This window comes from Aptenodytes forsteri, unplaced genomic scaffold (genome assembly GCF_000699145.1).
Source record: "Aptenodytes forsteri isolate BGI_AS27 unplaced genomic scaffold, ASM69914v1 Scaffold285, whole genome shotgun sequence".
In the NCBI taxonomy this organism is placed as follows: Eukaryota; Metazoa; Chordata; class Aves; order Sphenisciformes; family Spheniscidae; genus Aptenodytes; species Aptenodytes forsteri.
Genome location: NW_008794453.1, coordinates 507,124 through 507,571, shown reverse-complemented (window position 1 = coordinate 507,571; position 448 = coordinate 507,124). Strand labels below are relative to the sequence as shown.

Genomic DNA, 448 nt, shown 5'->3' with positions numbered 1-448 from the left:
GTGTGTGTGTGTGTGTGTGCACGCGCTGCGTGTGCGCATGGGTGCAAGTGCCCAGGGGTGACCATACACATACATGGGTGCAAGTGCCCAGGGGTGACCATACACATACATGGGTGCAAGCCCCGGTGCTGCGCATACAGTAGCGTGTGTGTGTGCGCGTGTGCATGCCCCAGTGCTGTGCATGCGTGTGTGTGTGTGCATATGTACGTGTTCCAAGGGGTGTGCATGCACATACGGGCGGGGGGGCTCCAACCTTGGCGCGTGCACATCTGCGCATCCCCGTGTGTGTACGCGTGCACGTGCCCAGGGGCATGCATGGACATGCAAGGGCGCGTGCCCAGGGGCGTGCATGCATGTGTGTGTGTGCAAGTGATGGTGCAGGGGGTGGGGGGGTCGCGCACACAGCGCCCGCCGCTGCGAGCCGAGCCGAGCCGAGCCGAGCCGAGCC

General features: G+C 64.5%; 1 protein-coding gene across 1 annotated transcript in view; it reads left to right on the top strand.

The window, feature by feature from the left end:
* CSF1 (colony stimulating factor 1) overlaps window positions 1-448 on the top strand; it is a 33,545-nt gene that overhangs the window by 22,914 nt on the left and 10,183 nt on the right. The window lies entirely within an intron of this gene.